The sequence below is a fragment of the Dipodomys merriami genome, unplaced genomic scaffold (assembly GCF_024711535.1).
Source record: "Dipodomys merriami isolate MVZ:Mamm:240054 unplaced genomic scaffold, mDipMer1.0.p SCAF_18, whole genome shotgun sequence".
Lineage (NCBI taxonomy): Eukaryota > Metazoa > Chordata > Mammalia > Rodentia > Heteromyidae > Dipodomys > Dipodomys merriami.
Genome location: NW_027203159.1, coordinates 7,348,716 through 7,373,774, shown reverse-complemented (window position 1 = coordinate 7,373,774; position 25,059 = coordinate 7,348,716).

The following is a 25,059-nucleotide window of genomic DNA, read 5'->3' as shown; positions in this document are numbered from 1 at the left end:
AGTTTCTCTTTAAGACTTTAAGTCCTAATTTCAGCCACACTTTTCTCATTGTTGGCATAGAGAAAAGCCATTGATTTTTGAAGGTTAATATTATACCTGCTACTTTGCCAAAGTTTTGAATCGCCTTGAGTAATTTGGGAGGGGAGTCCATGGGATTGTTTAAATACAAGATCATGTCATCTGCAAAGAGGGAAAATTGTACTTCATCTTTCCCTATTTCGATCCCCTTTATGTTTGCATCTTGTGTTTTTTCTGTAGCTAGGCAGTGGAAGAGCAGTGGAGAGAGTGGGCATCCTTTTCTCTTTGCTGAGTTAAGAGGGAATGGGTTTAGTTTTTCACCATTGAGTATAATGCTGGCTGTAGGTTTGTCATTACAGCCTTTATTGTATTGAAGAAGGTTCCATAGATTTCTTGATATAGAAATTCTATCTATGACGAGGTGGAATCTTAATGTCTTGGTTTGTATTTTTTTTATAGTTAGAGAAGTTGACCATGTATTCCTGGGCCTATTGACTATTCTTATTTCTGCTTAAGAGATGCTTCTCTTTCTGACATTACTCCACTTATTTTTGGGCAATTGTTTCTTTGAAGATCTTCTGTTGGGGTTTTAACTTTTTGAATTCTAATATATTTCATTTATTTATGTATTTATTTATTGGTTGGTTATGAGGCTTAATCTCTGGGCTTGGACTCTATCTCTGTGCTCTTCAGCTCAAGGCGGGCTACTTGAGCTACAGTGCCATTGCCTTTTTTTTTTTTTTTACTGGTTTTCAAGAAAAGAGTTTTACAGACTTTCCTGTCCAGGCTGGATTTGAACTGTGATCCTAAAATCACAGCCTCCTGAGTAGCTAGGATTAAAGGGTGAGTTACCGACTCCTGGCTTTGAGACCCCTGTCCATTGTATAGCTAGTGAAGATCTTCTAGTTAGTGGGCTTTCTATGCCCTTGGCCATGCAGAAGCTCTGTAGTTTCATGTCCAAACTTTCTTTGATCTTTTTGAGTTTCTGAGTTTTTATTTAAAAATTTTCAGCCTGTGCCAAAGAGCCCTAGAGTTTCTTCTAGTTCTTACTCCAATGTTTTCAGAGTGTTTGCTTTGCTTTTGAGGTCTTTGACCATTTAAAGTTTTTTCTATTGCAGGGTGATATATGGACATCTAGCTTGAGTTTTCTACAGGTGATTAATCAACTTTGTCAGCACCATTTATAGAAGAGACTGTCTTCCTTCCATTCTATTTGTTTTTCTCTTATGGAAATTTAGCTGGCTATAGATCTCTGAGCTCATTTCTGGGTCTTTAGGTCTATTGTTTTGGTCCCCAGGTTGGTTCTTGTGCCAATACCAAACTGTTTTCATTACTATGGCATTGTTGTAAAGTATGAAATTTGGTATTGTTATTCCTCCAGCATTGTTGTACCTTCTAAGGAGTGTTTTTGCTATTCAGGGTCTTTTATTATTATATATGAATTATTGGGTTGCTTCTTCTATTTCTTTGAAGAACGAAGTGAATTTGGAACATTGACCAGCATTGCACTTAACTTATAGCTAGCATTTGAGAGTATTGTCATTTCACATTAACCTTCGTAATTCTGGGTCATGGGAGATTATTTTCCACTTCCTTACTTCTGCTTTAATTGTCTTTTTCAGGTTTTTAAAGTTTTCATCGTAGAGGTCCTTCACTTCTTCATTTAACTCAACACCTAGGAACTTCATTTTTATGGGGCTATTACAAAAGGAGTTTTTCCTTTTTCTTGATTTTAGCCAGACTCTTCTCATTGTTGGCATATAGAAAAGCTATTGATTTTGAGGGTTAATTTTGTATCCTGCTACTTTGCCAAAATTTCTGATCAGCTCAAGTAATTTCTGAGTAGATACCATAGAATTCTTTAAGTACAAGATCATGTCATCTGGAAAGAATGAGAGTTTTCCCTCATTTTTCCCTGTATAGATTCCTATTTATTTGCACTTTCTATGCCCTGCAATTAAAGAGAAGTGGAGGACATCCTTATCTCATTTCTGAGTGTATAGGAAATGAGTATCTTTTCGCTATTAAGTATAATCCTTGCTGTAGGTTAATAATACACAGGCTTTATTATATTGAAGAATGTTCAATGACTTACTAGTTTTTCCAGAACTTTCATCAAAAAGAAGTGTTGGACGGTGTCAAATGCTTTCTCTGAATCTAGTGACCTAATCCTGTGGTTCTTATCTTTTCTCTTGTTGATGTGATATATTATTTGGATCCCTGAAATTAATCCTGTCAATGGTGGAGTATCATTTTTTGTTGAGCTGTAGAAGCCGATTGGCCAAAATTTTGTTGAGGAATTTTTCATCGATCGTCATCAAAGTAATGGTTCTATATTTCTCTTTTTAAGGCCTTGTAAATTCATCTGGTCCAGTGCTTTCCTTGGTTGAGAGATGTTATTGCTGTTTCTATTTCAATGCTTGTTATGAGTTGATTACGTTGGTTTAATTCAACTTCTTTAATTGGGGCAGGTTGATATGTGTTCATTTCTTCCAGATTCTCAAACTTACTAGCATCAAGTTAAAGAAGTATTTCCTTAAAAAGTTCTGAATCTTGGTTATTTCTGTTGTGATGTTTCTATTTTCATCTCTGAATTTGTTTATATGGCTGTGTTCTCTTCTGTTTCTGATAAGATTTGTTAAGGATCTGTCAATTTTGTTAATTTTTCAAAGAACAAACTCGTTTTCTTGATTCTTTCTATGTTATTTTTGGACTCGAATACATTAATTCTAATTTACTTTTAGTAATTTCTTTCCATTTAGTGGATGGAGACTTAGCTTGTTGCTCTTTTTCAATAACCTTCAAGTGCCTCATTAAATTGTTGGCTTCAGATCTCTCCAATTGGTTGATGTAGAAACTCACTGCCATAAGCTTGCTTCTCACTATTGCCTTTGTTGTGTGACCTAAAATGTGGGCTATTATTGAGCATCTTCCATGTGCTGCTGAGAATAACGTGTATTCTGGTGCTGCTGGGTGAAATATGTGGTAGATGTGTGTTCTCTATTTGATATATGCAGTTGTGTAGATATGAGGTTTCTCAGTTGAGTTTTGCTGGGATGATCAATCCAGTAGGGATTATGATGTGTTAAATTCTACAGGAATTAATATCTTTGAGTCTATATGAGATTTGAGGAAAGTAGGGTTTCTCAGATGAACGTGGGTGCTCTCTTTCTTGGTGAACAGATATTAAGAATTGTAGTATCCTCCTGAAGAATGGATGAATTAATTAGTATGTAACCACCTTCTTTGTCACTTCTTGCTTATTTTAATTTGAAATATATTTTATCTGCTATTTAGGATTGCAACTCTGGCCTCTTTATTCCAGTCTTTTAATTTCTGAATATGTTTGTTACTGTGGGAAGCGAGTATCTCTTGAAGGCAGCAGATAGAAACATCTTGCTTTTTGATCTAATTAGACAATCTATGCTGCTTACTTGGAGAGTTCAGGCCACTAATATTAATAATTAGAACTGAGAGGTTTTTGGTAGTTCCTGCCATGTTATTCATTGTCTTGTGACCTATGCCAACTTGGGTCTTCTTATGATTCTTAGATTCTCTCTTTCAGAGCTATTTCACTGCCTTTATCATGTTCTTATTGGAGTTCTAGATGTGGGAGATTTCAAGTGTATTTTGTAGGGCTGGATTGGTAGAGATATATTGTTTGAATGTTTCTTTGCTGTGGAAGATAGTTATTTGACCTTTTCTTTGAAGGAGACTTAGCTGGATACAGTACTCCTGGTTCCTAGTTGTTTGTTTGTTGGACATTTCATATATCATTCCAGACTCTTCTTGCTTTAATTAATTCTGGCTAGAAATCTGAAGTTATTCTGATTGTTTTCCCTTTATAGTGATTGATCTTTATTCTGTAACAGATGTAAGGATCCTTTCCTGGGTTTCATTTGATCCTGTGCAGATTAAAATATGATAGCAGGATGTCATGTTCTGGACCAGTCTATTTATGGTTCTAAAAGCTTCTTGTATTAGAATGGCCCTATCTTTTAGCAAATTTGGGAAGTTCACTGTTAGAGTCCTGTTAAATAAACTTCCTAGACCTTTAACTTCTGTCTATAAACATTTGTATACACCCATAAGGGATAAATAAGGCCCTTTGATGCTGTCTGCTCAATATGAAATAGAACTGTCACTTGTCTGTTCTTTGTAATGTCTAGGCTCTTTCAATCCCAGAAATTTGGTCTTTTGTATTAGCTATCCTACTGTCAAGGCTTTTTTCTTTTTCTTTTAAATTTTCTTTCCTTCTAAATGTTCAGATTCTGTCACTTCTGATTCTTCACTGGACCATTGTTTAAGCTCTTTTATTCCTTGATTTGATTTTTAGTGTTCATTCACCAATTCCTTAGTTCAGTTCTTATAGTTTCATTGGACTCCCTTTCCTTCTGTTGGACTTCATTCAGTATTCCCTTTGTGTCCTCTATGGATTTCCCTTGCCTTCTTTTTGGGGATTCCATGAATGACTCTATTAATCTATGCTTATTCTTATCCTCCTCATGCAATTCCTCTTTATCTTTGATTAACTTCCTCATGCTTACTAAATTCTGTTATTAATATTTAGCTAGACTCATCACACTCCCATAATTTCTGTAATAATCTTTGGTTAGGCTCATTATGCTCAAACCCTTTCCAAGCTTTCAATCTTTTCATTCAGCATGTTTATCAGTAGTGTTTGTAGAGCATTTTGGGAACTCTCATCTGGATTACTCATTAACAGTTCTTTGCTGATTATCATTAGGAGAGTTGAGTTTCTGGATGACATTTTTCTTGTGTTCCTCTGACTCGTTCTTCACCTTTGGGTATGAAAAGAAAATCAATTTGGTGCTAGTACACTATTTTAAGGTAAGTATTAACCATAATCTGTAGTTGCCCATATTTTTTTGGTGCAGTCAATGAGTACAGATACAATCTAGTCCAACATATACAATCTAGTTCAATAAAACACATCCATGCATAAATGATCTAAAAAAGTCAAAGAAGGAGTCAGTAGATCAGAAATTAATACATGTAGAGAGAATTGTGGTGAGAATGTAAAATTAGAGGAATATGGTAGGGAAAAGGAGTGAAGGATTCATAGAGCAGAAAGTATATAAGGAATGGAGGAGAGAAAGAAAAAAGGAAACTAAAATACAAAATTTAAAAATGAAACAGCTAAAAATTATATAAGTATAACGTAATAATAGTACAATTAAAGAAGTTAATTCAGAGAGTTTGTGAATTGATGGATTGATATCTGAATTAAGGATGAACACAATGAAGGATAAGGCCTAATTATAGAAGTTGCATATAAACCTGAGGATGAATACAAAAGCAATGAAGTGCTGTAAAAAAAAAAAAAAGACCAACAGAGAAAAGTATAAAAATAATTTTAAAAACACACACCTAAAATTAAAATGATGAAAAAAAGATAACAATACTATTTTTTTAATTAGGTAGAAAGGAGTTACTGGATTTTTTTAATGTTGTGGATAAAATGTGTATACCCTATGTTTGTAACCAGTCTCTTGGTGGTCTCTGTTTTCCTGTTCTGTTTGAATGTCTTGTGGCTTGACTGTTTTATTAAATCAGTTTGAGCATACAGAAAGAAACTCTGGCTTCTCAGACACTTTATGATCCTCCTTCGATAGTAGTTAAATGAGCAGTAAATCTGCTTCGATCATCACAATAGAGGGAGATGTCTGTTTCCTCTATCTTGGAATTGCTCTGGTGAGGCTAAGTTGTGTGTAGGGTTCAGACCTTTCAACAATCAGTAGCTTTTCCCTAAGGGTCTAGTTCCTGACACACTCACACAGCCCAGGATGGAGCCATTCTCAATTTTGTTTCCTTATTTTCCAATTACCTTTCTTTTATGCCTTCAGCCACCGAGTCTGTTGCCTATGCTGCAGGGCAGAGTGGCACCTCTGACTTGGTTTACCCAGTAAAGAAAGTCACTCTTGCATGGGCTAATTTCCCTCTGCTTGGGGCAAGCTGAGCATTGTAACTGAACTTACTTTGACCTTTTGATTGGCTCCTATTGTTTTCTTCCAAAAGCTGAGTTATGTGCTGGTTCCTCCGGTCAGGTCTTTGTCAGTGTCAAAGATTGGGATCTTCTCCATTGATGGGTGTAAGTCTATTTTCCCACCATTGCTCCGTGAGGAGTTAGGAAGTTGTGGGGGTACACACATCTTTCTCTTGGTTTCAGAGTTGTCCTCAACCAGCTACTGTCTGTGATCAGTAGGATGAAGATTTTCACTTCTTGTTGGTTTTTTATGCCAGTGTGTAGAATCCACTCCTAGACCACTTCTGGTGCCTTTTTCCTGGGCTCTCTGTGTTGATATGTTAGCAGTTGTAGGAGCTACCACCAACACCACACTGCAAATACTCAAATCTGGATATGAGCATTTGGATATTTCATCTCTTGACAAAATCTGTGTACTATGATGGCACACTTGGTATGACTTTCTATACTTGGACTTTTCACTAGAAACCTAAACCTGCTTTCAATGCTAGAGCTTGTTAATCCCCAGCTGATCATCCCCCATCTTCCTCCAGAACTCTAATTTCATGATTTTTCTCCTCACTTTTCAAACCAGAATGTATTTGACAAGAATTCTTTTCTGTCACTAATAAGTAATTGTAGATATCAATTAACATGAGGTAAACATTAAAATTTTATTTCAGTTTAATTGCTCTTCACTTTTTCACGTGAATCAATGCAATTCCAGCCTTTACACAAGAAAAAAGGTAATAATTCTTTAGCACAGTGTGTTTGCTTTAGCATTTAGGAAGTATCACTTGCTAATGTCCAATGACATAGTACATATATCGACTCTTATATCCTGCTCAAATTTTCACTATATTCTCATTTGAGTACTTAAGGCAGCAAAAAAATTTTCAATGGAAAAATTATTTTATGATAAAACTATTTCTACCATATACAGCGTTAGGGGCTGGGAAGGTGGCTCAGTGGTAGAGCACTTGCCTTGCATGCTTGAGGCCCTGGGTTTGATTCCTCAGCACCACATAAGAAAAAAGCCGGAAGTGGCGCTGTGGCTCAAGTGGTAGAGCACTAGCCTTGAGCTGAAGAGCTGAGGGACAGCGCCCAGGCCCAGAGTTCAGGCCCCACGACCGGACCTCCCCCCCAAAAAAAAACCATATACAGCGTTATCAGACAGTTGTATACAATGGTCAGTTTTTATTGATCATTTAGTAGAAAGGAACAATCACATAAATCTTAACAGAGGAGAGAGGAACATGCTTTTATAACTATGTGAGTTATACTTGAAAGGTTAAAACTTGCCTCAAGGAACATATTTAGTAGATTCTGCTGAGGCATAGTTAGTGCATATAAAATTACTACCTGCCCAAATACACCCATCATGCAATTTTCTTGAAGATTGTAAGATAATTTATTTTGTCACATTTTCATGTATTTTATGTCATTTCTTTCCTGTATGTAGGGTCAATAATATTGAAGAAATGAAATTTCATTTAAATATGTTTGATTCAAAACCAATGATTAAAAGGACACAAATATTGTTTGACTGATTGATAGTAGTTTGAGAGAAAATGAATTCTACAGTGTAAAATAGGCATGAATTTGAATCAAAAGACATTTATTAATAGTTGAAACGCTCCCCTCAAATATTCTCTGTTATGCTTAACTTCAGATGAGAGTTATCAGGACCAATATTTTGAGATTTCCACCCATAGTAACGAAAAGATGAAGAATGAATGGTAATTGCCAACAACCAAAATACACGAAATATGAAGAAGAAAGGGCATAAAGAAGGTTCTCTAAATTTCTATTTCTTTCACACAGCAACGGGAAACATAAATATTTGACATCAGTTTAAGATCAGTGTAATGATAGGTTTTTAAAAATGCTTCTTCATGATAATTTTAGAATTACATTTTTGATCTTTCTTTCTACCCTGTGTCAAAGACAAATTACAATCTTCTAATATACAATTAGGATAAATGCTAAGAACTCTATTACCTGAAATTTTGAAAGTACTGATGTGCCATAAGCACTTCCCAATCGATTTCCAATTAATCGATTTTACAAATGAGGGAAATCATTAATACTTTTTTCCCCTTATAGTATTGCATTCCTCATACAAACCAGTGTTATGCATATTTTTTTAAATGCAATTCATTTCTAGCCTGTTTGCACATGAAGGAATAATATACTGCTACTTATACTAATTGATAAGGAAAATTTAAGAAGATCTAACTTGTGAAAAATGTTGGAAACCATAATTAGAATATAAGTTAGACCTGTAAATTCAGAATGTGATCAGCAGATATGGTCATTTTGAAATCAGGTTGTTTATCATGATGTGCATATTAAGACAGTGGTATTTTCCTGCTGAATTCTATAAAATATTGGGTGCAATTTTGCAGAAACATTTGAACATAATTACAATTCTTGAGAGTAAGTCAACACTAATACTTACATGAAATCTTAAACACGAAGAGATATGTAAAGTTTATAGGAGCCTTAAGTAATCAATGAAAGGAGAAACCTATCACATGACATATTAAAATGCAAATATGTGACAATATAAAGAGATTGATTATTTCTGCCCTTCCAGACATCGACCAAAACAAATAAAGGAACATATTTTGGTTTCAATTTCTAAATTTTTCTGTAAGTTTCATGTCTGGAAAACAGAATTTTGGGTGTGGTGAGTAGAGCAATTATGAATAACATTTTCTTACAGTGCTAGGCTGTTTTTCAGGAACAAATTAATGGACAAGAAAATGAAAGTCAGTATAATTGCTGAGAAATAAATGTACTAATAGATTTTTGAGAGATCATAAATTTTCTATTGCCAATGATATTTACTTCAGAAAACTGTGATTGGTGAGAATCCATTTTCAGACATATTCAGCTAGTTCCCTCTCATTTCACTCTATCATTTCCATGAAAGCAAAGATTCATTAAATCATTTAACCTGTCAGTCAGCCTGAGTGCACAATTTGCTCGAATTTTCTTAGCACAAATTATAAATGTTCATAAATCTTTGAAAGTCATTGTCTAGATTACAACTTCAGTGATTTTTTTCTATTTCTTCATGACTCACACTGTCATATCAAGTTCTAATTTCCCAGTGCAAACAATGTGCACTATTTGTAGTTGTCATTATCATTAGGCAGCAACTATTAAGAAAAGCATTTGAAATATTCTTCATCTGGACAATGTGCTTAATTCTTTCAAACCTGGTATCTATATTTATCTCTATTAGTTGTATTGAAAAATGTTGTTAACAAAAGTCATAGAATACTGGAAAACAATACAAGAAATAGGAAACACCAGTGGCTTATCAGAAAGGCTGAGGATAATGATGTAGTTGCTTGTAGTTCAGTAACATGGAGAATCCCATCTAGAAACCAAATGTACTGAATTTTAGTAAATATAAGTAGTTGGATACTGTCCTCCAGTTTGACTCAATTGAAAGAAGCAAAAGTTGGATTGAAAGTCTTAAGATCATGATTGTTACAGGACCTCTATTTGCATGATCAAGAAATTATGATCACTCCCACACAAGACACTTACACAACCTGATCATTGCTTCTGAGAAGCCTTCTGATGGCCATCATTTCTATATACTTCAGACAGGGTTCAATCTCTGCTTTGGTGGTGTGTCTAACTTCCTGATGCATCAAACACTCCCATAGCATCCCCTCTTTTTATCAATACCTAAGTGACCAAGTTCTTTGTAACACTGAGATTTTGTCAGCTTTTCCATTTATAGACAAATCATGGCATTTTAATTCTTTGCTCCCATGTTGATCTTGTTAAAATTGTCTCAAAACACGTCCTCTTGTTCTTCCCAGAGCATTATTGTGTATTTCACCTCTTCAGTAATACCTTACCACTTTACCCTCTCCTTATTAATGTGATATCCCATACGTTGTTAATATACATGAGGTATTTCAACAAAGCAACTTCCACTGAATTTTAAATAAATCCAATGTCAATATTGAAGTCTCCATATACCCAAAGATGCTTCTATACGTTTCTATAAGTTACCCTAACCGGTGAATTAGAGAAGTCAATGTGTTTTAATTCAGTGTATCTAGGTACAAAAAAATTAGAGATTATTATATTCTCCATGGTTGCTTTTCCTTTCACTGAAGAAATCACAACATTTAAGATGGCTAAATTTGAAAGATTTAATCATATTTTCTCTAAGAAAGTTTTTCTCAAAACAGGAATGCTGATATTGACCTGCCAGTCACAATGAAAGGAAGTACACATCTTTCCATCTTTGAGAAATCATTTCAACTGGTCTAGTTTACCTTATTTCATATTGACAGGAGTACTTAGAAGAACATAGGATTTGTCCTGATAAAGTTTGAAATTTCAGACATGCTGATAACATTGATTTTGTTGTTGTGGTGGTGGTGGTATATGTTTTTCAGTCCTCAAATCTGGGACATGGGTGCTCTCACTCTGCTCGATACCTCATAGCTAGTGCTGAACCACTTGAGCCATAGTGCCACTTCCCACTTTTTTTTTTTACATGGGTTGCTGAGGAATAGAACTCAGAGCCTCATGCAAGCTAGTTAATCACACTTCTACTGAGCTACATTCCCAGCCTCTGAGTTTAGATATGCTACATTGAGATATAAGCAAGCAAGTAAATTATGGATTATTTCTAGAATGAAATGTAAGAAAGCAGAACTTTAATGGATTTATCATCTCAAAATATAACAGAGGTTAACAGTGCCACTCTAATCTAGCACCTCAACCAAGCATGTATTTCTCCCTTTGTCAAAATCGTTGGGACATCTTATCCCAAGTTTTGTTTCGGGCACAATCAAATCCTCTGGCAACACGTAAAGAAAATGCTCTTTTCCAATGACATGCTATTATCTTTCAAAATTGAAAGTAAAAAAATAGGATAAATGAACAACTAAATTTCTGTTGTTACCCATTATCTTGCTCACTATAAAGGAAGTATGGAATTGCTTTCTGATCTAGTAATACTGTGATTGGTGTGCCTCACTAGGACCAATAAAAACTTCATCACCCAAAAGTATGTCAAATCAGAATTATCTTATCTGAATCTTCTTCTCATTTTCTTATTCTCAATTTCAATCCCTGGAAGGAATAAATGACACTGTTATTTTGGATAAAAAGGTTTATGCCCATTTCATCATTTCAAGTTCACTCATCTCATAAATAATGAAATGTGAGTTGAAGTATCTTCTCCTGGTAATTGATTAATACATACACTTGCAATTAGTATAATTATTCTCAAAGTGATTAATGAAATATTGCATATATAACTAGTTGACTGAATTATCTCATAGCATTTTTATAAAACTATTTGGAGCAGCCAGGCACTGTTGGATTATGCCTGTAATCCTACCTACTCAGGACTCTGAGAACTGAGGATCAAGGTTCAAAGCTTGGGCAGGAATATCTGTGAGATTCTGACCTCCAAATACCCACTAGAAATCCGGAAGTGGTGCTATGGATCAAGTGATAGAGTGCTTGCCTTGAGTTGAAGTGAACAGGGGCAGTGCACAAGCCCAGAATTCAAGCCCCACAACCGACAAAAAAAAATTTTGATGAAATAAATCCTTGAAGATTTCTATTAATGAAATGCATTTATAGTTTATTTTAACCAGCTATATATACATAGATTTCAAATTCCACGTATCTGAATAAAAAATGAAATGGATTTAATATGATGAAGATAGGAAAATCAAAAGAAGATATATAACTGCAAAAGCTACTGCATCTCAAGTAGAGTACGTAGGAAATTATTCTAATGATTATAATTGTTATAATGAATTTGTCCATCTAGCCTCACAAAATTAATTGTACTTTTGAGTTAATGAATGCCCAAGCAACAAGTCTCTCTTATTGAAATTGTAAAATGGCAAACACAGCAACTATGAACAGCAAATTTGACTTCTTGGAATTTTTTGTAAGTATTTCTTCCATTTGTAATCAGGAAATTTGTGTTGCTTGTCAATATTGGCCCTCATCGTCTAATGAGTAATACAATGCATTCTGACTTCATTGATATGTCCAAGTATTTTCTTTTTAATCAATGCTGAAAACCACAAGCTTATTCTACATCAGACTATGTTGTCCTTATGTAAGCCTGTTGCTGACTTTGGGCTTCATGTATATTATCCCAGAAAAGGTAATATACATACTAGAAAAATTGAATTCAATTCTCTGTTTCATGTCAAAAGTATTTCAATGATATGTGCATTATGAATTTTCCATTTATATAGTGATGAATGTGCTTACTGAGGAGGACTAATGGGAATGGGAATTTTACTTTTCCATCCTATGACTAATTTTCTCATTCATGAAGCTTATAGGGAGTACTAAAACTCATTCTGCTTTCAAATTGTAAGGATCAAAACAAAATGCAATCTATATTATATGTTTATCCTTGTGGTTTCGGAGTTTCTCAACCTCCATGCAGAAGAAAATGAATAGGACATAAGAAATGATATTTGGGTTTGGAAACCTCATGTGAGCCAAGCCAGATGATCTTGATGGTAATCCAAGTATCTCAGGCATTTAATATGTGAGGATCTCCTTTCAAATTCATAAACTAAAGTTTCTTCTCTGAAATTCATTTCCTGAATGAATCCCCTCAAAATTCAATTCTAGAGTCTTTTCCTTGAGAAAAATCATAGATACTTCATCGAACTCAGGTGTGGCTGAAAGTCCTAAAGAAAGAAACACAAAAATCTATCAACACACCAAGGAAAAACAGAAAAAAAAAAAAAAACCTAATGCGGGTGGCTTAGAAACCTACAATTCTACCAATTCAGGAGGCTGAGATGTGAGGATCAGGTTTCAAGGAAGCCCCCAGGAATCTCTATGAATCCTTAATGGCCAATTAACAACACCAGAATTGGGAGTGGCCCTGTTGGTCAAGTGGTAGAGGATTATTCTGAGCTGAGGAATTCAGGGACTGCACCAACCTCAGAGATTTAGGCCAATGACCAAAACAATTGGAAAAACAGACACAAAAATAATGTAATGTTCGTCAACAAGGCCCAATACTCACTGGTATACTTAATTTAGAAATAGTGTCTCAATTACTTCTGCCCACACAAGAGCCTTTAAAATGTTATTCACTCCCTATATGGAACATCTTGCATTTTCTCTTTGAAATCTACAGAGTAATGTGATATGTGATATTTCCCTAATTCCAACAGTTGTTAAATCATTTAATACTACTCCTGTTCAGTTTTGCCAATATGTCTTACTTATGGAACATAGTATTCTGGCTTCTAAGAAGAGGCTAGTACTAGAGATTTTGTGAATTGATTAAATAATTTGTGACAATTTAGGAGACCATTCTATTATTTCCTGGTTTGTCTCTTATAGTTTGCTAAGATTTTGCAAACCCTATCTTTATCATTATATGTATGTGAGCAGTTTTGTATATCTAATCATATTTTTTCTGTTATCGGTCCATTTGTAGAGGCAATAATTGTTTGTGTGTTTGTGTGACCAAACTGAAATTATGTTACAATTTTCCCCTACTCTGTTTCAAAATCCATACAGTACATCAGGGCACATTACTATATTTTTCAATTTAAAAATGAGGTTATTTTTTTCCTTCCTTAAATTCTTGATTTTAGTCAATTTTCATAATTTTTATCACAGGTAGTTCCGAATTTTATTTCTTAGATTTCTTCCTTGTTCAGGAGGATTGATACTATGATGGTGCCATTCACATCCAAGCCTCTTACACTGGGTTTGATCCCAGTCTGTATTCCCAATTTTGGTGTGCCTCTTGAATAGAATTTTCCAAGGCATATATATTTGTGAAAGTAGTATTAATGAAGAAATGCTACAAGTTAATGGGAATCTTTTCAATATTGCTATCAAAATCCAAAATTTCAATGTTTATACTGAGAGTGACATGCATGTTTCTTAAATGTTAATTTATTTCCTATTGCTGAACATATTGACTAGATATCACTTCATAATGTAATCATCACTTCATTATGGCAATTGTTTAGTCCACACTTAAGAATGGATAATCTGTTTGTTGGTGCTTATGTACATAAAGGGCCATGGCACATTCCCCTTAATTGTGCCTATCCCTTCAAGCCTTTTTCATGCATTACATTATGCATGTGTCCTTTATCAGGATACTTCTTGTGACATAATCAATTGTTGTGCCTTGCTTTCATGCATCCTTTCACAAACTGAAATGGAGATCAAAACTATGTTGTTCTAAGTTCATAAGAATAACATGTAGTAAATCCGTTATAGTTTTTCTTTCTAAATAACCACGTGAAAAATAGCTTTTTATTTTCCTGGATACCTATATATCCAGGAATATTGTGTAAGAAATAAGGTTTGAAGAATTGGGCTATTATCCTTAAATTAATAGAGTGACTAGGGTAACATTTCAAATGTTCAATGCATTTAATATAATGAGACAGTGTCCAAGCATAATTTGTGAGAAGGTGTGAAGACAATCAGCATGGTTCAATGGAGGAGGAAGTTGAAGCAGGAATGAAAATTCTTCAAAATAACTTGCAATAGCTATTATTAATTTTTGCTGATCTCTTGGACAACTAGTAAACTTTCTTGTTGATCATAGGCAGAATTCAGAACTATAGTTCCAGAACTTTTCCACAAAAAGTATATATAATATTGTTTTCTCTTATTTCTTTACAGGAACCATTCAGACGACACAACATGAGTTCAAAGCATTTGTCATTATTTCAATTATATTTTACATTAATAAATACATTGTGACATTGGCTCAAAAAATAAATTCATTTTTATATCTATTGCCAAATGACCCTATCTGATTTTTATTAGGTTATACATGATTTTCGTTGAATCCAGAAATAAAATCATGTTTTATGTCTTATTGGAATTCACCAGGTCCTTTTCCATATACATGTACTAAGTTTGGAATATAGAAACCTCAATGATCAAGTCAAAATCTGCATATGTTGCCCTATAGAGAACAAATCACACTACATATTTCACTGTACTAGTATTCCTGTGCATATCATCTTCCATTTCATTTCTTCTTATACTTGTAGAGCCTAATAAATTTGTAACAAAAGTTCAATGATATTTGATTCCTAACAAATTTTACATCAACTTATTTGTTCCATAAAGAATGGCGATGCAAATTTTGACAGTTTTTTTCAACTAAGGATTCTAAAATATATTTCATACTAAGCAAGTTTCTCACCCATCTCAATATTTCTCAAGTGTAACCTCATCTGTCGAAAGACACTGTGACTTATTTGCTACACTGCTTCCAGGGAAAAAGCAGGTTTTGTGTGTAGACACAAAATATCTTCAAAAACTATTTTTGGAAAACACATGCACTTTGTGAAGATGGCATAGTTTTCTGCTGAGAATCTTATATTTATTGGGCAAGAGGATATGCATCATTTAATAACTTCTCAATATATATTCTATAATGTTAAAAGAAGAGTGGACTGCAACTGTCAAGTGTAACACAAGACAATTTCAGACAACTATATTCAATGGTTCTTTGTTTACTGTTGTGTGTGATTTGCCCCACATATAAATGCCCCCACATATTCACGGTTGATTTGGTACTGTGATCCACAATAATCCTAATGCAAATTGGAAGAGACTTTGAAGCATATTTTAGATAAATCCAACATATCCAAAATTATTGGTAGAATTCCTAAGCAATCAATTGATTTGAATTGTTTGGGTACAGGTGAGGAATTTAAGGATGTGAGAATGTTACTCATATTTATTAATAGCTTTAAAATGGGAGAGTTTCTGATTATGCACATATTAGTGCAGCAGGTTCATCCTAGTTTGTAATTTCAAATGCTTTTGGATTTCCTGAAGGATTGAAATCAATATTAACTTGTGAAGGACGTTTGGGAACAAGTAGACTCATGGAAACCCTCTTTACTAATTATGTAGGGAGGTAAGGAAAACAGAGCTATCGCCACATGTCTGTATAAGGTGTACAAATCAATCTACCTACATATCCATGTGTACACTGATAAAACATAGGTTAAGAGTAAGTATGAATACTCTCTTTTTTAGTTTAATCTTATTTTTAAGTTGATGTACGTTATTATTATGTATATAATGCAATGAGTTTACTTTTTTGTCACAAGTTATACTATTCCTCATTTTTCTGCCTCAAATCCCTGCTCCGACGTCAATTTCATTTCCTATATATTGTCTTGTGAGGAATGTTGTGGAATTGGTTTACCCAATGTCCTCTGTCTCAAAGTATTTTGTTCCTGTTCCCTGCCAAAATTAGACTAATGTGTATACAATCCACAGGCTAACGAAATCAAACATTGACATAAAGGGAGAGACCATGGAAAAATAAAGGAAAAAAGCAAGAAAACAACAAACAGCTTTTCATAGTATTGCAAAGAAAACATCCAAAATTGATAATCCTTTTCTTTCTAAATCTTGGAGATCGTTTTGCTTAGCCTAATCTATGCACATTTATCCATAGTTATTAAACTATTGCAAACCTTAAGCTATTTCAATCCTCTTCCAGGGTGAAACTGGATGTATACCAATTATTACAATAAGGAAAAACGGTACCAGCATTTTAAGTGACACTTCTAGAGGAAAAATTATATGACACCCCTAGATCAGCTGAAAATAAACAGAAAAAAATGCAGAAATGTAAAGAAGCAATATTCAATTAACAGTGCTGGCAAAATTGGTTAAACACCAATAAAAATAAGATAGATAATTATGTATCACCATGTACCAGAATCAATTCCTAATAAATCAAGGTCGCAGGGGTAATGGAAGATTCACTGAGATTATTAGTGGATAGGATAGGAGGAATATTAGGGTTCCTTGCAACAGGATGATACGTTCTTATTACAGATGCATGAATTCATCAAGTCAAATAAAGCTTGTACAAATGGGGTTTTGTGAATCTGCAGAGCTTCTGCATGATGAAGGACATAGCTAAGAAGGTAAATAGAAAGCCAACAGACTGGAAAAGTATTTTCATTAACCATGAAACACACAAGAGTTATAGAGCTGAAATACAATGAAAATTTAAAAAGGTAAATAACTTCCCCTAATTCCACACAATATACTACCCTATAAGAAGGCTAGATATTTAAAGAGACTTCACTGATGCGGAATTGAGAAGGGCCAAAGGACATATGGAGAAATACTCAACATCTCTGACAATAAAATCAACGCATATTAAGTCAACATTGAAATTCCACCACACCCGATTAGTATGCAAAGTGATGTTCATTGCAGCATTATGTACCACAGGAAAATATGGAAACACCCCAGATACTTGAGAGTAGATTAAGGGATCAAGAAAATATGGGATAAATGCACAATGGAATTATACATTTCCATAGGGGGAAAATGACAGCATTTAATTTGTAAGGAAATGAAAAGACTTGGAAAAAAATCATGTGAAGTAAAGTGGCCCATACCCAAACAAATAGGTTCCATGATTTCCCTTATTTGTAAAACTTGCTATATGTTCTTTTTAGATGTTGGAAAGGATCACAATACAACCCTGTATATATATATATATATATATATATACACACACAGGGAAGATTAGGCTAAGTGAAAAGAACTAGAAGATATAGAAACAATAGCTATCTCCTTGTTGCTTCTTTTTAAAGTATACTCTGGGAAGCTCTTTCTTGTGTTTTTCCTTTATTTTACCAGGGCTTATCCAGGGTTGTCACTCTATTTGATTTTCATATCCGGTGTATTACATTTACATTAATCTAAGTTAGGGAAGAGAATAACAAAATCTCAGACAAAGGACCAAAATGCAACCAATGCAACTGCAATCCTCACAAAACATCATCTTGTAATAAACTTTATTCCTTGAGGGAGGGGATGGAGATTTGATGCAGAAGAAAAAAATATGAGGAAATGAGGAGTGCGTAGGAACATATGACCAGAAAAGTACTTACTCACGGCCTTACATATGTAACGAATCCCTCTATGCATCACCTTGACAATAGATTCAATTAATAAGAAAAGTATTCATAAATACACTCTCCGCAATTGTTGTTTTTCACATTGATACTTACGTTAATGGGTTTGTAGTACGTATACTGACATGTGGATATAGTTCTCTTTTCTTTACATCCCTACATCAATCAAATGACACAGGTTTCCCTCAGTCTCCAGGTTCCAAGCCATCATTTATAAATCAATGTTGAAATAATTTTTTCAGATATTTATGTCGAACTCCTGACAATGATTGAAATTATGAAATAGGAGAAATCTTGGTGACCAAATATGTCCATAATTAGAAACCCTCAGCTTTCTACACATATCATAAATATGAGCAAGATTCTCACTTGTGAAACTTCCTCTTCTGTGATCAAATATGTCAACTCTACTGATTAATTAGGAATCCACACCTCTAATGTAGTTTTTGCAAAGTATATCTTTGTAAAATATCCTGCAAAAGCTATTTTATTTAGGAGTAGGAATGTTGTAGACAAGCAATGTAAAATCAGCTATGCAATGATAGTTCGTGTCTTAAATATGTGTGGCAAATTACACACAAGTTGAAAACAACATTAGATTCATTGAATATGGTTTCATAAAAGTGTCATGAATTATACTCGAAAATTACAGCTTAATCTTCTTTGAACATTTCAGAAATATAATGGTAAATTATGAAATGATGCATGTGGTTTTGCCTTTAAATGGCAGATTCTCTGTACAAACGTATAGTATCTTCCTAATGTGTACATTTACCTCCCAAACTAATAAATATTGGCTGATTTTTATGTATACATGAAAGAAGCTATTTTTACCATGCCACAGGCCTTGTGAAAAAGTCAAAGAACCCTTCTGCAGATTAGATAACACATGAGAAATATTGAGATATATTAGCATCTTCTAGTTTGAAAAATACGTTGCAAAATTATTTGATTTACAAAACCCATAAAATTTTCCTGTCCCTCTGGTTAGCAAGATTCTCACATGTCAAACATCCTCTTCTGTAGTCAAATACTTCAACTCTACTGATTACATAAGAATCCTAACCTCTAATAAATATTTTGGCAAGGAATATCTTCCTACAATGTGCTTCAAAGGCACATTTAGCAGTAGGAATGAAAGTCAATTATAAAATGGTAGGGGAGGTACTCTCAGATATTGAAACAACACTGAAGAAATTTCATAACATTTCCAAAGATATTTGCATTAAAGACTTCCATCCAAATTTCATGTTGCTTCCTCCTGAAGAGGAAACACCTATATCAATGATGCAGGAAATGGAAATTTTCAAAGAAATGTAAAGCTAAAACAAATAACCATGTTCACAATTTTTTTGAAGATAATGTGGGAAATTCTTCTTTTGAATTGAACTGGATTCATTCAAGGAAGTAAGATTGTCCTTTATGTCTTCAGCTCAAGGCTAGCGCTCTACCACTTGAGCTACAGCGCCACTGCCGGCTTTTTTCTTTTTGCTTATGTGGTGCTGAGGAATCGAAACCAGGGCCTCAGGCATGTAAGGCAAGCGCTGTACCACTGAGCCACTTTGCCAGCCCTTCTACAGACAATTTTATATCTAACAAAAAATATTTCCCAATAGCATTTCCTTTTTGAAGAAAATTTCTTTGGTAAGCAATTACTCTTAATCCAGGCTAGACAAAATTACTATTTTATGACATTCAATATCCTTCATTGTCTACACATTTATCCTTCTAATCATCCTTAAGAAACTCTGAAGTAATTTCTCTTAGGTCAGGGGAAAGTGCATGCTAAAATTTTTTAAATGGCAGGATAGGGGCTAAACATTCAAAATATGATACATTTTCAGAACTATGTGAAGTAAAAATAAACCATGTACAATGATTATATAGCAGTTCACAAAAAATGTCTTCCTTCCTAATTGCAAGCAATATATTAGATTCACTTTGGACTCTGAAATTGAAGAAAAACAGTGTATATGGGGTAAGAATCATTATCACCAGAAGATTTTAAACATAAAACGTAGATCTAATATCCTTGGCATTCTTGTTTCGACAGTTTCTATTTTCGAGAGGGCATGCTGATATATTCCTTCATTTTAAAATCTTCAACAGTTTTAAAATTTATTCATTCAATTCATTCTGAAGATGGAATGTGCATAAAGAAGCACTTGCAGAAACACCTTGTGCATTTCTCTGAACAATACTTTTATCTTTATAAAATTAAATATGGTTCATATAAAATTTGGAAAAGGCATCTTATTTCATTGTATAAATAGACATATATATGTATGAATATGAGTATATGTATATGTATATATATATATGAATACGTATATTCATAAATATGGATATATATGTGTGTGTGAATTATATGCCTATATCATAAAGGATCGCATCACTCCCATTTGTTAGGAAATGGAAAAACTTGCAAAAATTATGTTAAGTGAAGTAAGCCAGGCCCCAAGAAACATAGGTCCCATGGTTTCCCTATTTGCAATAATTGGAATAAGTCAAGGACAAGAAGAGAATATCAAAATCTATGCACATATAACCATATAAGTTGATGTTAAGTTAAATGAACCTCAAGACAGGGCACAACTTCTCTTTTCTTTCTTGCTATTATTTTCAACGTATCTAAAATATACTGTGATATTTTTTTGTTTCTCTTGTATGTTCTTTCCCCATGTTACAAACTGTTTTCACTGTATTTGACGTTGTTGCCCTGCACCTTGTATATATGTTTTTTCCAATTTGTGGAGGGAAAATGACATAAGAAAATGCTGAAACAATGATACATGTTGACCCATTGTAACAATGACGTATACAAGACACTGTTTTGAATATAAACTTTAAAATTGGGGGTAGGGACGAGTTAGGGAAGAGGAGAAGGAAAGGTTCATGGGGAAAAACCAAAGGAGGAGATAACAATACTCCAGGAACTATACTCATACTTTACTAATTTAACTACAACTCCTCTGTACACTATTGTTTCCGTAAAAAACAAAGTTTAAAAGTCATTAATGTGTATTCCAAATTACATAATACACCGCTTTTCCGTGTAAATGATAAAAGAATTGCATTGAATGACAAAATGTGCACATGAACATGATCACCTTAAGGAAATATAATTTTTTCCCAGTCTTTCCATCCTTTCTGATTGAGGCATAGAATTCCATTGGGTATATATACTACATTTTCTTGATCCATTAATCTACAGGGGGCATCTGGGTTGGTTCCGAATCTTATCTATGATAAATAATGCTAAACGTAGTTGTACTGGAAGCTTTAGTGTGGTCTTTTTTGTGATCATTCGTGTAAGTGCCCAAAAGGGGGATTGCTGTGTGATAGAGGTGTTCTATGTGGAGTATTTTAGGAACCTCCATACTAATTTCCAAAGTAGTTGAACGTTTGCACTTCCATCAACAATGTACTGGGGTTCCCTTCTGTTCACATTCCCTAAAGCATCTCTTGTTAGAATCATTGATTATAGCTATTCTTACTGGGGAGAGGTAGTATCTCAGTGTTGTTTTGATTTGCATTTCTTTTATGGCGAGAAGGGTTTGAGCATTGGCCATCCTTCTTGTCTCTTCAGATAAATTTCTATGTAAGTCATTTGCCAACATATTTATTGGGCAGTTGTTTCTTTGAGGATTTGTTGTTGGGGGATTTATATTAAGTGAAGTAAGCCAGGCCCAAAGAAACAGAGGTTCCATAGTTTCCCTTATTTTCAATTACTAGTACATGTCAGAGACAAGGCAGAAAAGGTCAGATAGGTTAATTCTTGGCGAAATGAACCCCAAGAAAAAGATGCAAATGATTTTTCTTTCTTTCTATTGTTTTTAACCTATTTATAAGGTGATTTTTTTGTTGCATTATATGGCCCTCCCCTACGGTATAACCTCTGTTTTCACTGTATTTGATGTTGATATAATTTGGGAAGGGAAGGGAAAAAACAAATTGTTTAAATAGGAATACAGGTGGACCCATTGCAACAACGAAATGTAGAAGATGCTATGTTGAAAAATGAACTTTACAACTTTGGCCGGGCAGGGGTGGTTGGTGATGGGAAGGCAGGTATAGTAATGGTCTAAAAATGAGGGGGCAACAATGCTTGATAAGAAAAGTAATCATTACATTACTCATGTAATCGTAACCAATCGGTACTGTATTTTCACAATAAAAACATGAATAATAATTTAAAAAATAAATATACTATTTCAGTTTTTTATGTGACATACAGATTCTAAGTAGAACGATATGAGAGGAACAATGTAATCATTAGGAGCACATATCATATGGACAACCCCCTTGCTACTTATTGGGAAGGACAGCATATCATGATTACTCTTCATTTTTGCTTGGCAATTATCAACTTTTCTTCGATCTATGAGGACTTCAGAGCACATCATTACTTGACGATATTCATCAGTGCCATTTTCAATTTTCAGGTATCTTTCAATCTTACCATGAATTACTTCTTGAAGTCACAAACACCTGCAGATATTTCTGACTTTATCAAAAATCATCCATTTCAGCTTTGGATGCATATTTTAATGGTATTAAAAGTCAAATCATTGAAATGTAAACATACTTTGCTATATGGTAATTACATTTCAGTGTTTTCATTTTGTTTAGTTTTGTCCATGATGAGGATGCTCCATTTCGTATGTACTGTGTATAGGATGAAATAAATAGGTTATTTGATAACTCATTAAAATTTTCAAAGAATGTATATTTCCCACGCTGAAAGATGCAGTGTAACAGTTATATGATAATTTTCAAACCAAACTATAGTGTACATTAATATTTTAATGTACAAAATGTTGAGGGAATGCAAATTTTGTTTGTAATTCTAATATGCAATGACAAATGTCCCTAGGACATACTCTGAAAGTAGGCCACGACCTAAATCCAAGTACTTTGAAAGGGAAAAGTTATAAATTTGGCATCAAAGTACACTGCTTTTGGAATAAAGTGAATGCCCAATTGAACTACACCTAAATTTTCCAGCACCTCAAGTGAAATTAACATGTGTGGTGTTTTCTCTTAATTTTTTCAATTTTCATCTACAATAACACCATATATTTACAGTTGAATGAGTTTTGGGTAAATAATTCAGAGCACAGGAAAATGTAAGTGAGTGAATAAAAAAGTTCTTCGAAGTGGGATTCTGTCCTGGTTAAGCTACTTGGTTTAGTGACAAGCCACATCATCATTCATTCTTTAAGGTTTCTTTTCGGGGTGTTAACTGTGTGTTTGTGTGTGTATGTGGTGTGCGTGTGTGTATCTATGACAATCATATCCTCAACAAAAATTAGGTAGTGAAATATTACTGAAATATGTGAATATTGATATAATTCTTTGTATATGTTGACTTGAAAAATATATATATAACTAACTATATATATGATATTTACAGTATATATATGTATATATGTATGAACATATATACATACATATATATGTATACTTATATATGTATATATGTATATACATATATATATATATATGTATATACATATATACATATATATGTATACTTATATGTATATATGTATAAACATATATACATACATATATATGTATACTTATATATACATATGTATGTATATATGTATAAACATATATATGTGTGTGTGTATTTATATATATGTATATATGTATATATATATATATATATATATATATATATATATATTGAGTTGTGTGGCTTCAGTTCTTAGGCGCTATCCCTACACTCTTCAGCTCAAGGAGAATCTACTGATTGAGATACACCACTAACTGGTTTTCAAGTGGATTATTAGAGATAATAGTCTGTACTTCTTCCATGATCCTCAGATCACAGCCTCCTGAGTACCTATTCGGGGTCTTTTATTGTTCCATGTGAATTTTTGGATTGCCTCTTCTATTTCCTTGAAGAATGAGGTTGGAAGTTTGATAGGTATCGGATTGAATTTGTAGATAGCATTGGGAAGTATTGCCATTTTCACCATTTTAATCTTTCCAATCCAGGAGCATGGGAGGTTTTTGCCATTTTCTAAGGTCTGTTTTGATTTCTTTTTTCAAATTTTTAAAGTTTTCATCATAGAGGTCCCTCACTTCTTTGGTTAAGTTAATTCCTAGGTATTTTACTCCTTGAGGGGCTATTACAAATGGAGTTGCTTTCCTAATTTCAGCCACACTTTTCTCATTGTTGGCATACAGAAAAACCATTGATTTGGGGGGATTAATTTTATACCCTGCTACTTTGCCAAAGTTTTGAATCAGCTTGAGTAATTTGGGAGTGGAGTCTATGGGATTCTTTAAATACAAGATCATGTCATCTGCAATTAGGGAGAGTTCTAATTCTTCTTTCCCTATTTTGATCCCATTTATGTCTGCATCTTGTCTCGTTGCTGTAGGTAGGCATCCGTGTCTTGTTCCTGAGTTAAGAGGAAATGGCTTTAGTTTTTCACCATTAAGTATAATGCTGACTGTAGGTTTGTCATATACAGGCTTTATTGTATTGAGGAATGTTCCATGGATTCCTAATTTTTCCAAAACCTTCATCATAAAGGGGTATTGGATCTTGTCGAATGCCTTTTCTGCATCTATTGAGATAACCATGTGGTTCTTATCCTTGTTCCTGTGGATATGATTAATAATATTAATTGATTTGCGTATATTGAACCAGCTTTCCATCCCTGAAATGAATCCAGTTTGATCGTGGTGTATGATTTTTGGATGAATTGTTGAAGTCGGTTGGCCAAAATTTTGTTGAGATGTTTTGCATCAATATTCATCAAAGAAATGGGTCTATAGTTCTCTTTCTTTGATGAGTCCCTGCCTGGTTTTGGGATGAGGGTTATGATTGCTTCATAGAATGTGTTTGGTAGTGAACATTCTCTTTCAATTTCATTGAAGAGTTGGAGGAGTATTGGTGTGAGCTCTGCTTTGAAAGCCTTGTAGAATTCCGCTGTAAAACCATCTGATGCTGGACTTTTCTTAGATGGAAGGTCTCTTATTGATGTTTCTATTTCAATGCTTGATATGGGCCTCTTAAGATGGTTTAAATCATCTTGGTTTAATTTTGGCATGTCAATA